The following is a 16,199-nucleotide window of genomic DNA, read 5'->3' on the forward strand; positions in this document are numbered from 1 at the left end:
TGACGCGACAATTCTGTGTGAATAAATTATTCCAATATATTTTTGAAATTCTAAACCATTACAAACCCTCTTAGATCCATTAAATTGATTTTAAATTTCATTTCTATACTTCTTATAATAGAAACCACAAATATTATGAAATAATAACACTAAATTATATTTTTATGCTTTGAAATTTATAGACAATTGACATAAAAATAACAACAATAAAACTTAACATTAGTGAATTTAAGGTTATTGTCTCTCATTAAATTTTTCTAAAATAACTGATAATAATTTAAAAAATAACAAAAAATTGAATTATTCGATTATTTATTATTAATAAAAAAATACTTATTTTTTAATAGAATTATCTTTAATATTAAGCTTTACACCATCATAAGTAAGTTACTTTAACAATTTACAGCAGAAAAAAATTTAGTTCTAAAAATCGCCGCTAGGCAGCGCCGTGGCGCTTTTTCTTTTCGCTTGCAGAAACTTCAAACCAAGTTTTTATAATCAATTCTAATTTTTAATAAATTGCAGGTTTTTTTTCCCACTCTTAAAAATTTAATAATTTATTCTAATTATTAGAAAATAATTTCAGTTGAAAATTGTAATATTATTAATTTACTTGAATTTTAATTGAAATTTATTTCTTTCGGCATTGAGAACTAGAAAAATTAAATTTATCTTTTCTTACTTTTCTTTCAATAAGATTAAATAATTTTTCTTTCAGTAAGATTTAATAATTTTTTCTAATTGTGCGAAAATAATTTTCGTTAGAAAATAAATTGCAATCAGGAAGATTTAATTCAATATATTTATTTCTTCATTGAAAATAAGAAGAATTGAATTTTTTCACCCTTGTTCTTATTTTTGTAAAATAGTTTGTCATTGCTTGCGACTCTATCAATTAAAAGAAATTTTGAAATAGTTTGCGGATGTCACTGAATAACAATAATCAGTGGATGTATCGGTTGGATCAAAAATCTGTTACGGATTCATCTATCTCTCTGAAATTTAACGAATCAGAATAATTTCAAAACATTTCATATAAACTTTTCATAGAAAGGTTTCAAAGAATTTATTTTGGCAAAGAAAACTCTTCCAACAGTCTTAGGATTAGGACATTCTTCATAACGAACTGAAAAATATTTTCTTTGCATGCTTCGGCAAACTTACTCTAATACAACCCGTGTAAAAAAAAAATCGTCTTAAAATTGTTGTTCGTTTAAGATCTTAAACGTGACACAAACTAAGACTATTTTAAGACTCTTTTAAGACGTAAAAAAAAAATTCCTAGAACAGATTTTTGAAAATTTGGTTCTCGAATTTGTTGTGAAAATTAATTTTTTGACATATTTTAGACGATTTTACGACTTTCTAACTTTAAATTGCATTTAAAATTGTTAAAAAATTATTATCTGACAATTTTAAGACTTTTTTAAGACATTCCGTTTTAATGTTCCGAAGCTCTGTTGCTGTTAGCCCATCTTAAAATAGTCTAAATTTTTTTTTAAGATTGTTTTAAGAATAATTTAAGGTCATTTTAAGACAATTTAAAGACACTCCATAATAATTTTCTGGAGCTGTCACGGTGATATCATCTTAAAATAGCCTAAAAATTTTTTAATAATTATTATGATTTTTGTAAGATTATTTTAAGATTTTTTCAAAACGATTTTAAGATTTTTTTAAGACTATTTTAAGATTTAAGTCTTAAAATAATTTTTAAATTGTCTTAAAAAAATCTTAAAAAATTTTTAGGCTTTTTTCAGATGAGATCACAGTGACAGCTACGGAAAATTATTATGGAGCGTCTTTAAATTGTTTTAATATTATCTTAAATTAGTCTTAAAAAAATCTTAAAAAAAAATTTAGACTATTTTAAGATGAGCTAACAGCGACAGAGCCCCGGAACTTTAAAACGGAACGTCTTAAAAAAGTCTTAAAATTGTCAGATAATAATTTTTTAACAATTTTAAATTCAATTTAAAAACATCTTACTCAAAAATATTGTGGTTAGAAAGTCGTAAAATCGTCTAAGAAATGTCTAAAAATTAATTTTCACAACAAATTCGAGAACAAAATTTTCAAAAATCTGCACTCGGAATTTTATTTTTGACGTCTTAAAAGAGTCTTAAAATAGTCTTAGTTTGTGTCACGTTTAAGATCTTAAACGAACGACAATTTTAAGACGATTTTTAACTTCCCGCTAAGAAAATCGAAGATTTTCAAAAATCGGGAAGTTATTGTTTTCACCCCGTTTTGCAAAAATCGAGTTTTCATCAGATCTTGACGTTTGAAGGTCACAGGAAGCTTCCCTGACTATCCCCGCGAGGTTGTCACGGTGTCTGTATGTATGTGTGTATGTGTGTGTGTGTGTGAAAGTATGTGAACCGCTTATAACTTTTGAACGGCTTGACCGATTTCATCGCGGTTGATGCCATTCGAAAGGGCTTGACCAAACTTAGATTTTGAAAACTATTTGGACCGATTCAGATCAATAGATTTTGAGAAATCTTAAAAAAACTGAAATAAAAATTTTTTTCAAATGTGGTTTTTTTGGAATAACTTTTAAATGGCTTAAAGGTTCAATTCCAAAAACTAATCAGCTCTTAACCTCAAAAAACTACGTTGATCGCCACCAGTCCGGTCAAAATCGGTTGATTCGTTCGAGAGATATCGTGAACGAAAGAAAACCGAAAAAAGTGTTTTTTCGGAATAACTCCAAAATTCCTAGCGCGATCAATTCAAAATTTGAGATTCTTTGTGAGGCTTAAAAAACTGCGTCGAATGCTTCTAACCGCGTAAAAATTGGTTTATTCATTCAAAAGTTATTGCGGTTTAAAAATTCAAGAAATAGTGTCTTATCAAATCTCTATCAGACTTTTGAGCTCGAAGTGCTTTAAAACATAGAAAAGCAATCTCTTTAAGCTCGGAAAGCTCAAAATAACCCATAAATTGTATTTTTGAGCTCGAAGAGCTCAAAAACGTCATTGGTGCAATTTTAAGCGCCTAAGTATGGAATTAGCGGGAAGTTGCAGGGATGGCCTTCAGGGTCAACCGTTTTCCTAATTTTTTTTAGACGGGATTATTTATCAACAATTCTGCGTTAATTTTCACTGTTTTAAGCTCTATCATATATTTCTTTTAAAATATTCTGTTGGAGAAATATCAAATAAATTTACTAAATACTTTTAATTTTTAAATTCTCAAGATTCCAGAAATCTCCTTTTGCGCAGGCACGTAAAAAAATGGTAAATTTATTGACATTTTTTGAATTATTAGCTATAAAAATTTATGGTGGCTTTGATTGAATCCGAAAACTTTTTAAGTCCACTTAAAAATAATTTTAATCTTTTCATTTATGCTTCTTGTATCGTTAATCAAAAATATTATAAAATACATAACTTTAAAATTAATAGACAAATAATACAGAAGTCAAATTAAATGAATTTAACTTCAATAAATTTGAGGCAAGCTTTGTGTCTCATTAAATTTTTCTAAAATAACTAATCATTAATTTAAAACGATCAAATTATATTTGATGATCACTTATTAATAAAAAAGTACTAACTTTCTAAGAACAATTATTTTTTACTAGAATTATCTTTAATATTAAGTTCTAAACCATTATAATAAAGTTACTGTTGTAATTTACGGGAAAAAAAATTTAGTTCTAAAAATGACCGCTAGGTGGCGCCGAGGCGCTTTTTATTCTCACTTGCAGAAACTTAAAACGAAGTTATTATATTCCCGTAAAATTTTCTATAAGCTAGCTTTATTTTGTGCATTCAATAAACTCCAAGTTATTTTATAAAAATTAATTAACAATTTTTATTTACAATTCTAACTTTGAAGTCAAAAATATTTTGGTGTTCTTTATTTAAGAAATGCTTTTCCGTACTTCTTTTTTTTCGAGAAAAAAATTTCTATTTATTACTTATGCTTTTGCTATTGCAGGAACCTTCTTCTTTATTAATTGATGAAATGTTAATTTTGCCTTAAAGTTAATTTTAAATTGAAAACTATTTTTTTAAATTTGAACAAACTATTTTTTGGTGCTTTTTATGATTTTCTTGACTATTCTAAACTTTTAGTTGAATTTTTTTTAATCTTGTAGTAAATTATTCAAAAATGTGATAATCATTAATGATTTACATTGCTTGGGGTAACATAATTTTCAATTATCAACTACCGTGGATCGTGGCGCTTTTTTTCTCGCTTGCAGAAACTTAAAACCAAGTTTTTATAATCAATTCTAATTTTTAATAAAATGTACATTTTTTTTTGCCACTTTTAAAGATTTTATAATTTATTCTATTTGTCAGAAAATAAAGTCTGTCGGTAAATTTATTGCTTTATTTTTTAATTACTTTTATTTTCATTGACATTTATTTTTATTTATATTTATATTTTATTGGAAAAAAAAGAGAAATTAAATTAATATCTTCCTACATTTTTGACATAAGATAATTTTTTATATATTGACAATTAATTCATTAAAAAAATTACCGAACAGAGACAGACATTAAGAATTTCTAATTTAATTTTCTTTTTTTTCAAAAAACATTTTCTAAAAGAATTAGATGAAGAAGCTAGTTTTCAAATATTTCGGCAGATAGATTTATAAAAAGCCGAAAAGAATTCACTTAACATTCTAACTAATTGACACAAAATTTGTGTTTGAAGCAATTTTGTTTTATTTTTAAATGATTTGTTAGCCTATAAAAATTTTAGCTGATTATCAAGTGTTGAGGTATACTAAAATATATTTAGTAGAGTGTTGAGTTGAATTTAAATTTTGTTAGTAATTATCATAAATGACTAGTATTCTTCTAGTGAAATAATTTCCAATGATTATTACCAATACTAATGTTTGTTTTTACAAACTTGTCTTATTGATTGTCAATGGTCATGTAAAATTTAACAAATGTTTATTATAACTAAAAATTTTATCTTATTAATTATTCAAGTAAAAATTTGAAAATTTGAATTGCAATTTCACTGAAATGGACATTAAATTTGAAGAACGTTTAATACATGTCTCAAAAACAAAAATTATTCCACCCGTGTAAAAAAAATCGTCTTAAAATTGTCGTTCGTTTAACACCTTAAAAGTGACACAAACTAAGACTATTTTGAGACTCTTTTAAGACGACAAAAAAAAAATTCCGAGAGCAGATTTTTGAAAATTTTGTTCTCGAATTTGTTGTGAAAATCAATTTTTAGACATATTTTAGACGATTTTACGACTTTCTAACCGCAATATTTTTGAGTAAGATGTTTTTAAATTGAATTTAAAATTGTTAAAAAATTATTATCTGACAATTTTAAGACTTTTTTAAGACGTTCCGTTTTAATGTTCCGGGGCTCTGTCGCTGTTAGCTCATCTTAAAATAGTCTAAATTTTTTTTTAAGACTAATTTAAGATAATTTTAAAATAATTTAAAGACGCTCCATAATAATTTTCCGGAGCTGTCACAGTGATGCCATCTGAAAATAGCCTAAAAATTTTTTAATATTTTTTTTTAAGACAATTTAAAAATTATTTTAAGACTTAAATCTTAAAATAGTCTTAAAAAAATCTTAAAATCGTCTTGAAAAAATCTTAAAATAATCTTAAAAAAATCAAAATAATTATTAAAAAATTCTTAGGCTATTTTAAGATATCACCGTGACAGCTCCAGAAAATTATTATGGAGCGTCTTTAAATTGTCTTAAAATGACCTTAAATTATTCTTAAAAAAATCTTAAATAAAAATTTAGACTATTTTAAGATGGGCTAACAGCGACAGAGCTCCGGAACATTAGAACGGAACGTCTTAAAATTGTCAGATAATAATTTCTTAATAATTTTAAATTCAATTTAAAAATATCTTACTCAAAAATATTGCGTTTAGAAAGTCGCAAAATCGTCTAAAATATGTCCAAAAATTAATTTTCGCAACAAATTCGAGAATCAAATTTTCAAAAATCTGCTCTTGGAATTTTTTTTTTTTTTAGCGTCTTAAAAAAGTCTTAAAATAGTCTTAGTTTCCCGTGTAAAAAAAAATCGTCTTAAAATTGTCTTAAAATTGTCGTTCGTTTAAGATCTTAAACGTGACACAAACCAAGACTATTATAAGACCCTTTAAGACGCCAAAAAAAAATTCCGAGAGTTAAAAAATTATCATCCGACAATTTTAAGACTTTTTTAAGACGTTCCGTTTTAATGTTCCGGGGCTCTGTCGCTGTTAGCTCATCTTAAAATAGTCTCTAAATTTTTTTTTAACATTTTTTTAAGACTAATTTAAGATCATTTTAAGACAATTTAAAGACGCTCCATAATAATTTTTCGGAGCTGTCATTGTGACATCTTAAAATAGCCTGGAAATTTTTTAATAATTTTTTTTAAAACTATTTTAAGATTTTTTCAAGACGATTTTAAGACTATTTTAAGATTTTTTAAAGTCTTAAAATTGTCGGATAATTTTTTACCAATTTTGAATTCCATTTAAAATCATCTTACTCAAAAATATTTCGGTTAGAAAGTCGTAAAATCGTCTAAAAAATGTCTAAAAATTAATTTTCACAACAAATTCGAGAACCAAAATTTCAAAAATCTGCTCTCGGAATTATTTTTTTTGGCGTCTTAAAAGAGTCTTAAAATAGTCTTGGTTTGTGTCACGTTTAAGATCTTAAACGAACGACAATTTTAAGACGATTTTTTTTTACACGGGTTGTGTCACGTTTAAGATCTTAAACGAACGACAATTTTAAGACGATTTTTTTTACACGGGATAGTTTTTCATTTTTTCTATCCGGAAGAAAATAGAGTGTCTTTAATATTTAAAATAATTTTTTTTATTTTAAAAAAATAATTTGCCAATAAAATAATTTTTTTTGTATTTATATTAATTTTTTTGTGTAATTTGTGATGATAACAATCATAATTAAAGTTACTGTACCGAATAAAATTTTTAAAAAAATTAGTTCCAAAAATCACCACTAGGTGGCAAAGTGGCGCTGTTTATTCTCGCTTGCAGAAACTTAGAACCAAGTTCATATATTCTTTTAAAATTTTTAATCAATCGTCGACTTTTTATGAAAATTTAACTAATTTTTTCGTTACTAAATAATTCTCTACACAAGCATTTAATTTGAATTTTATTCAGCTGAAACTTTGAAGCTATTTTACTTTCTGAATATTTCTTTGGAAATTAGTCTCTTCGCTCTAGTAATGAGCAACTATTTTTGAGATTTGTTGCCATTTTCTTGATGTTAAAACGTTCACCGATCGTTTGTATACTCCAGAATTTGTTATATTTTCTATTTTATTTCCAGAGAAAAATTTAAAATATACATTTTTGTGCTATTTTTTTGTTTACTGTATTTTTCTTAGATTTTTTCTTCAAACTTTAAAATGATATTTTAAAATTATAAATTATATTTTGTAAGATAATTATTAGCTTAAGCTGTCGTAGAATTTTTTCAATGGTTTATTTTATTAAACAAAACAGCTTTCGTATTTTTGTGTTAGTGACCAATAATTATTGCGTATTTCAATCGATTTTCATAAACAAAAATTATCTTCCACTTTTTTTTGATGTCCGTAAGTCACTCGTACATTATAACGTAGTTTCAGAAATTGGTAATTCTTCAAACTGCTGCACAAATCTATTTTTGTTCAAATATTTTACTTGGAATATATAAAACGTTTAACTATATAAAGATTTGATGAATATTACAGAAAATATAAAATTTTTGTTGTTATATTGAAAGATGCTATAAATCGGCAGACTCATCTCCAAAAACTCCATCAGTACTAGCTGTTGGTGAAGATTCTGTATTTATATCACCAACCACAACAAACTCTTCCAAGATGACCAATGCTACAAATCAAAGTGAAAATTCATCCACTTCAGGAAATCAGAATGAAGCAAGTTCTGCTGGAAATAAACCTGATTGGAAAAGTTCTAGTCTAGAGGATAAATTAAATTTCCTTATTGATATGTCGTACAATAATAGTCAATGTATTCAGACTATCTCTAAAAATCTTGACAATCACAGTCAAGAAATTAAAAGCTTGGTTGCTTATCTTGAGTTGAATAACACTAAAATCAAAACTCTATCAGAAAATTTTGTAATGGTAAACAAATCGCTTGCTGATATTAAAAATAAATTAAGTTTACTTGATTCCTGTTTGAGTTATCTACAATTGTAATTTGTATTTTAATTTTACCTCTTCTAATTTAAAAATTTTCCGATGCTAATTCTTATTTTTCAATAAATTTTGAATTTAAAAATATTTAACGCAACTAAATTCAAGTCATCTAATTTAAAAATATTGTACTTGATTTATAACTAAAGGATATGCTAAGATTTTTAATCTAAGCACCGATTAAAAAAATTTAGTTTAAAAAATTCCCGCTAGGCGGCGCCGAGGCGCTTTTGCTTCTCGCTTGCAGAAACTTAAAACCAAGTTATTATATTCCATTAAAATTTTCTATAAACTAGCTATATTTTTTTCATCCGATAAATTTCAAGTTTTTTTAGAAAAATAAATAAAATTAATTTTAATTTACAATTCTAATTTAGAAGTCTAAAAAATTTCGATATTTTTTTTGTGTCGGATTTTCTTTTGTATTTTTTTTTGCGCCTTCTTTGAACTTCACAACAAGAAATTTTTTTCATTTATGTCGGCTTTGTTTGTCCTAAAAAAATCTTCCCATTAGTCGGAATTTTTCGAGTAGACTGTTTAAGCTGTTTTGAAATTAATTAAAAATTGAAATCTCATGTTTTTACCGAAACGATCTTTTTTAGTGCTTACTGAAAGGTTGTCTTTATATTCTTGCGACTGTAATGAGCAGCAATTTTTTTGATAAAATATTCAATTACAGAAATAACCATTTAATTTGCTAGATACTTTCTTTCAAAATATCCATGATTTATATCATTGTCAGATGTTGTGAACAAGACAATTTGTTGTGAATGATTTATTTTAACATTTTTGTGAAATTCTAAACCCATAAACCTTCTTAGATCCATCAAGTTGATTTTAAATTTTATATCTGCACTTCTTATAACAGGAACCACAAATATTATGAAATAATAATACTGAATCATATTTTTATGCCTTGCAATTTATAGACAATTGACATAAAAATAAAAACAATAAAACTTAACATTATTAAATTTAAGGTTATTGTCTCTCATTAAATTTTTCTAAAATAACTAATAATAATTTAAAAAATAAACAAAATTGAATTATTTGATTATCTTTTATTAATAAAAACATACTTATTTTTTAATAGAATTATCTTTAATATTAAGCTTTGAACCATCATAAGTAAGTTACTTTAACAATTTACGGCAGAAAAAAATTTAGTTCTAAAAATCGCCGCTAGGCGGTGCCGTGGCGCTTTTCTTTTCGCTTGCAGAAACTTCAAACCAAGTTTTTATAATCAATTCTAATTTTTAATAAATTGCAGGTTTTTTTTTCCTACTTTTAAAAATTTAATAATTTATTCTCATTATTAGAAAATAATTTCAGTTGAAAATTGTAATATTATTAATTTACTTGAATTTTAATTAAAATTCATTTTTTTTGGCATTGAGAACTTGAAAAATTGAATTTATGTTTTCTTACTTTTCTTTTAATAAGATTTAATTATTTTTTTTTTCAGTAAGATTTAATAATTTTTTCTAATTGTGAGAAAATAATTTTCGTTAGAAAATAAATTGCAATCAGGAAGATATAATTCAATATATTTATTTCTTCTTTGAAAATAAGGAGAAGTGAATTTATGTATCCTTGTTCTTCTTTTAGTAAGAAAGATTTTAATTGTTGATTACTCCTTCCTCAAAAAAATCTTTAAAATGGTTCGCGAATGTCATTGTAAAACAATAAGTGGCTGAGGTATCGGTTGGATCAAAAATTCTCTCTGGGATCCATCCATTTCCCTGAAATTTAAAAAATCAGAATAATTTAAAAAAATTTCAGATAAACTTTTTATAGAAAGGTTGCAAATAAATTATTTCGGCAAAATAAAACTTTTTCAAGAGTCTTAGATTTGGGACATTCTTTACGACGATCTAAAAAATATTTTCTTGCATGCTTCGGCAAACTTACTCTAATACAATATTTATCAAAAATTTTGCGTTAAAATTTTCACTGTTTTAAGCTGTATAATACATTTCTTTTAAAATATTCTGTTACATAAATATCAAATGAATTTACTAAATACTTTTAATTTTTAAATTCTTAAGAAATCTTCTTCCGCGCAGGCACATCAAAAAATGGTAAATTTTTTGACATTTTCTGTATGAGCTATAACAATTTATACTGGCATTGCTTTTGAATCCGAAAAATTTTTTAGACCACTTAAAATTAATTTTAATCTTTTCATTTATGCTTCTTATATCGTTAACCAAAAATATTATAAAATACATAAGTTTAAAATTAATAAAGAAGTCAAATTAAATGAATTTAACTTCAATAAATTTGAGGCAAGCTTTGTGTCTCATTAAATTTTTCTAAAATAACTAATCAATATTTGAAAAAAAAAAATCAAATTATATTTGATGATCTCGTATTAATAAAAAAGTACTCCCTAAGTACAATTATTTTTTACTAGAATTATCTTTAATATTAAGTTCTAAACCATTATAATAAAGTTACTGTTGCAATTTACAGCAAAAAAAATTTAGTTCTAAAAATGACCGCTAGGTGGCGCCGAGGCGCTTTTTATTCTCACTTGCAGAAACTTAAAACGAAGTTGTTATATTCCCGTGAAATTTTGTATCAGCTACCTTTATTTTGTTCATTTAATAAACTTCAAGTTATTTTATAAAAATTAATTTATAATTTTTATTTACAATTTTAACTTTGAAGTGCAAAAGATTTTGGTGTTGTTTGTTACAGCAAAACTTTTTGATTTTCCTAGTTTCTTTTGGCGAGCAAAAAATTTCTATTCATAACTTTATTTTGCTATCACAGAAAACTTTGTTATTATCAACAGGATGAGAAGTTAATATTTTGTTGAAGTTTCATTTAAATTGAAAACTATTTTTTTAAATTTGAACTATCTGCCCTTTGGTGCTCCCTAAAAGTTTATCTACTAGTCTAAATTTTTGGTTCGACACTATTAATTTATTTGGATTTCTTGTAAATTATTTTTCATAATTATGTTGATTGCGAAAGACACGTTTTGCTACATCAGAATAAAAAAATCATCTTATAAACTTTATTCACTCTTAGTTACTTGCAATTTTTTAGCAGATAATTTCGATCAGAATATTCTTTGATGAAGTTCACATTTGACTTATGAATTTATTTAACTAAGATGTGAAATATCATTAATGATTTTCATCATATGGGGTAAAATTATGCTCAATTATTATAATAAATATGACTTTTTATTCTCATAAATTTACCTTCAATTTAATCCATTTAACTGTTGAAATATAACAAATTTATATAGCAACTAAAATTTTTTCTTTTGAATTAGTTATCGGAAAAATTCAAAATTTAAATTGTAATTTCTATAGATTGAATATTGAATTTAAAGAGGCTTTAATGAGTGTCTTAAAAATAAAAATTATGGCATAATTTTTCGTTTTTTATATCCAGAAAAAAAAAATTGAGCCTATTTTTTTTTTTTTTAAAGAAATTATTTTTTAATAAAATGATTCTTTTTTCTAAAAATAATTATTTAGTTGTATCAATCTTATTTTGTAAAATTTGTGCTGTCAACAATTATAATTAAAGTTACTGTAACAAATAAACTTTATTTAAAAATTAGTTCCATAAATCACCACTAGGTGGCCTAGTGGTATATTTTAATAAAGTTACTGTTGTAATTTACAGCAAAAAAAAAAATTTAGTTCTAAAAATTACCGCTAGGTGGCACCAAGGCGCTTTTTATTCTCGCTTGCAGAAACTCTAAACCAAGTTATTATATTCTCCACACAAAAGTTATTATATTTTCCATACAAAATTGAATTTTAATTTTATTTAGTTGAAAATTTAAAGCTTTTTTACTTCCAAGACATTTCTTTTAAAATTAATCTTTTAGCGATTGTATGATTCACAATTTTTCTCGAGTGTAGACTATCTCTTTGAAATTTCGATATTTATCAAATGTAAGATAATTCCATTAATTTTAACAATAACTTGATTTATTTCTACAGACAAAAATTTTACGTACCCATATTTGATTTTTACTATTTTCAAGCTATCGTGAATTGCAGCAATTGTTAATTCATTCTAAACGCAACAGCGTTCGTTTCTTAGACTTTTCATATTAGAGATTTTATTATTTAAAAATACTTGACACTAGTTTTACTTAAATAAGTAATAATTTGTTACCATACTTAAGAAGTTAGTTGATATGGACATAAATTATTGGTATGATCTAACCGTCTACAATTAGTGCAGTAGTAATTCCTTTGGAGTTCATTTACACAGTAAAAAATTTTGTGTAAAATCAACACAATCCTAGTGTTAGAATCCGTCAATACAATTTTAGAATTAATTTTCAACACATAAAATAGTGTTAAATTTTTAATACAAATATTGTGTCAAAATTAACAGTAATTTTGTGTCGACTATTGAAAGTATTACAGCAAATTTACTTTTTAATACTTATTTAAATTAAACAAAGTTATTTACTTTTTAATACAATTATCTTTAATATTAAGCTCTACACCATCATAATTAAGTTACTCTAGCAATTTATGACAGAAAAAAATTTAGTTCTAAAAATCACCGCTAGGCGGCGCGATGGCGCTTTTTTTCTCGCTTGCAGAAACTTCAAACCAAATTTTTATAATCAATTCTAATTTTTAATAAATTTTATATTTTTTTTTCCTACGCTTAAAAATTTAATAATTTATACTAATTATTAGGAAAATAATTTTCGTTAGAAAATAAATTACTCGATTTACTTTAATTTAAATTAAAAATTTTTAATGAAAGTTGATAAGAAAATATAATTAAACCAATTTTATTTTACTTTAATGAAATAGTTTTTTATCTTTTGCCAAATAATTGATTCAAAGAATTTTTGAAAGAACTTTATTTGTTATTGTATAACAATATTTGTAATTGTCTTTCTTGGAGTAAAAATTTTTCACAATTCGCTCTTTTTTCTCAAATTTATAGAAACTGAACGATTTCAATAAATTTCAGATAAAAAATTAATCGCAAAGTTTCAAAAAAATTAATATAATACGATGGAATATTTTGAGAGTCTTAAATGTTAGAATCGCTTTGCAGCAAGCCAAAAAAAAATTTTTTTGATTTTCTGTACTGAAATTAATTTATATTTGATAATCTCTTATTACTGAAAAAATACTAATTTTTTAAGTATATTTATTTTTCAATAGAATTATCTTTAATATTGAGCTCTACACCATCATATTTAAATTACTCTGGCAATTTACGGCAAAAAAAAAATTTAGTTTTGCAAATGACCGCTAGGCGGCGCCGAGGCGCTTTTTCTTCTCGCTTGCAGAAACTTTAAACCAAGTTATTATATTCCCTTAAAATTTTCTATAAGTTAGCTATTTTTTGTGCATCTAATAAATATCAAGATATTTTATAAAAATAAATAAATTAATTTTAATTTACGATTCTAGATTTGAAGTTTGAAAAATTTCTGAATTTTTCTTTGTACTGATTTTTATACTAAAAATAAAAAATTCATTCTCTTTTGCGGTGGCGATGGCCAAAAGCACTTATGCGATAGTTACATTTCGAATAAAAATTTTTTAAAAACGGTGAAATAGAAAGATCACTTACTGAAAGAGTACTGATATTCTGCGGCTTCCAGAACAAGATTTTGCAGAAGGATTTGTAGTTTGCAGAAATTTTAAACCAAGTTTTTATTTATTCCCAATAATTAATCAATTTTAATTTACTATTCTAACTTTGGAGTCTGAAAAATTTTGGTGTTTTTTAAATTATATTTGTCTTTAAATTATCGTGCTTATTCCTCGACAATAAAGATTTCATATCCATTACTTCTGCTGCAACTATCACAAAAAATCTTCATTTTAGCAAGCTAGTATTGTTGTTCGAGCTGTTGATCGGGCCGTTTTTAAATTAAAAAAAATTGTAAACTAATTTTCGAACTTACAATCTTTTTTAGGGCTTTCTCAAAATTTTCTATTATTTTTCAATTTATATTAACTCAATTAATTTTCTCGCGTAAATTATTCTTAGTTATGTGACGAGAGAAATGTCCTGTCCTTACCTATGAAAAAAGTTCTTTAATCCTTTTTTTTTTTTCGATTTAACTATGTCTTAATCACAAATTATTCAATAAACTTCATTTGCTATTAGTTGGTTGCAATTTTTTAATAGCCGACTAACTTGTTTTAATAAATTTTTTTCATGTTTACGTTCTACTCAAATTAGTATATTTAATTAGATTTTTTTAATTATTTTAAATCATAAATTACTTATATTATCTGCCGTAGAGGCAATTTAGGAACTGAAGTTTAAATTAAAAAAATTACTAATATTCCTCCCGTTAGATTATCTCCGATTATGATTACCTAAAATAATTTTTGATTTCACAAACTTTCCTCGATTTCGTCAATGTATCTGTTCAATTGTAACAAACTTTTATTACTGAAAATTCTTTCTTTTGAATTATTCATGTAAAAAATTCGAAATTTAAACTGCAATTTCACTGGAGTGGACATTGAATTTAAACAGTCTTTAATAAACGTCTTAAAAACAAAAATTATTCCATAGTTTCTCATTTTTTCTATCCGGAAAAAAATTTAGTGTCTTTATTATTTAAAATAATTTTTTTCATCTTAAAAAAATTATTTGCTAATAAAATAATTTTTTTTTTTGTATTTATATTAATTTTTTTGTGAAATTTGTGCTGTTAACAATCATAATTAAAGCTACTGTACCAAATAAAATTTTTTAAAAATTAGTTCCAAAAAACACCACTAGGCGGCGCAGTGGCGCTTTTTATTCTCGCTTGCAGAAACTTAGAACCAAGTTATTATATTCCCTTGAAATTTTCTATAAGTTAGCTACATTTTGTGCATCTAATAAATTTCAAGTTCTTTTATGAAAATAAATTAATCAATTTTAATTTACGATTTTAACTTTGAAGTATAAAAAATTTTAATGCTATTTTAAAATTAATTTCGAATTGAAAATTAATTTTTATAATTACAATCGTGAATTCTTTTATGTAGCTTGACTTTGTTGATTATATTCAAGAAAATTTTGTCATTAATCCTTGAAAACAGCCAGTATTCTTCCCGTGAAATAATTTTTAATGATTATTATCAATATTATTATTCGTTTTTAAAAATTTGTCTTATTGATGGTCAATAGACAATTGAAATATAACAAATTTTTATCATAACTAAAAATTTTTTCTTATTAATTATTCATGTAAAAATGTCAAAATTAAGATTGCAATTTTACTGGAGTGGACATTAAATTTAATGAACCTTTAATACATGTCTTAAAAACAAAAATTATTCCATAGTTCTTATTTTTTTTTATTCAGAAACATAATTGTCTTTATTATTTAGAATAATGTTTTGCATATTAAAAAAATTATTTGCAAATAAATTAATTTTTTTTTGGTATTTATATTAATTTTTTTTTAATATTTGTGCTGTTAACAATCATAATTAAAGTTACTGTACCGAATAAGATTTTTAAAAAAATTAGTTCCAAAAATAGCCACCAGGTGGCGATGTGGCGCTTTTTATTCTCGCTTGCAGAAACTTAGAACCAAGTTGATATATTCTTTAAAAATATTTAATTTGTCAAATTTTTTAAAAACTTAATTAATTTTTCTGTTACTAAATAATTTTCCATACAAAATTTAATTTGAATTTTGTCTAGCTTGAATTTTATAGCTATTTTTACTTTGAGAAAATCTTTTTTTGAAAATTACTCTTTTTGCGATTGTAATAAGCAACAATAATGTAGAATCGTTATTAATTATGGACATTTAAACATCTACGGCATATATTATAAGTTCAGAAATTTTTACACTAACTTGATTTTATTTTTCAGAGAAAAATTTCATCATCATCATTCAAACTTAAAATTGATCTAAAATTATTAATTACTTTTCGAAGCTGTCGTAAAATTATAATTTTCAGCAACTTTGTGGCAATGAAACAGCTTTTGTATATGTTTGATTTAATGAGCAATAATTGATATTTGGATTGTAATTTTTGCA

Source organism: Cotesia glomerata, linkage group LG9 (assembly GCF_020080835.1).
Source record: "Cotesia glomerata isolate CgM1 linkage group LG9, MPM_Cglom_v2.3, whole genome shotgun sequence".
Lineage (NCBI taxonomy): Eukaryota > Metazoa > Arthropoda > Insecta > Hymenoptera > Braconidae > Cotesia > Cotesia glomerata.